The sequence below is a fragment of the Arachis duranensis genome, chromosome 5, assembly GCF_000817695.3.
Source record: "Arachis duranensis cultivar V14167 chromosome 5, aradu.V14167.gnm2.J7QH, whole genome shotgun sequence".
NCBI lineage: Eukaryota > Viridiplantae > Streptophyta > Magnoliopsida > Fabales > Fabaceae > Arachis > Arachis duranensis.
This window is the reverse complement of record NC_029776.3, coordinates 21,760,444-21,760,702: the sequence shown is the minus strand read 5'-3', so window position 1 is coordinate 21,760,702 and position 259 is coordinate 21,760,444.

Here is a 259-nt window from a genome sequence, read left to right as displayed (position 1 = left end):
ATTACTGTCGAGCCGAGTCCAGATGAGGGTTCGAGGGAGCAGCTTCCGCACGTGAGCCAGAGGAGCCCGCTCTCGCCGATCTGCCGCCATTGGAATTGCGCATAGAGGACGCGCGAAAGGGAGTTGCCGTGAAGCCCGTCGTCGCCGTCACTTATGGCCAAGCCAGAGAGAGCTCGGGAGCAGAGGGGGGAGAGACAGAGAGAGAGAGAGAGAGAGATCTGAGGCTGAGCTGGGGTCCAACCACCGTGCCCAGCCGCTG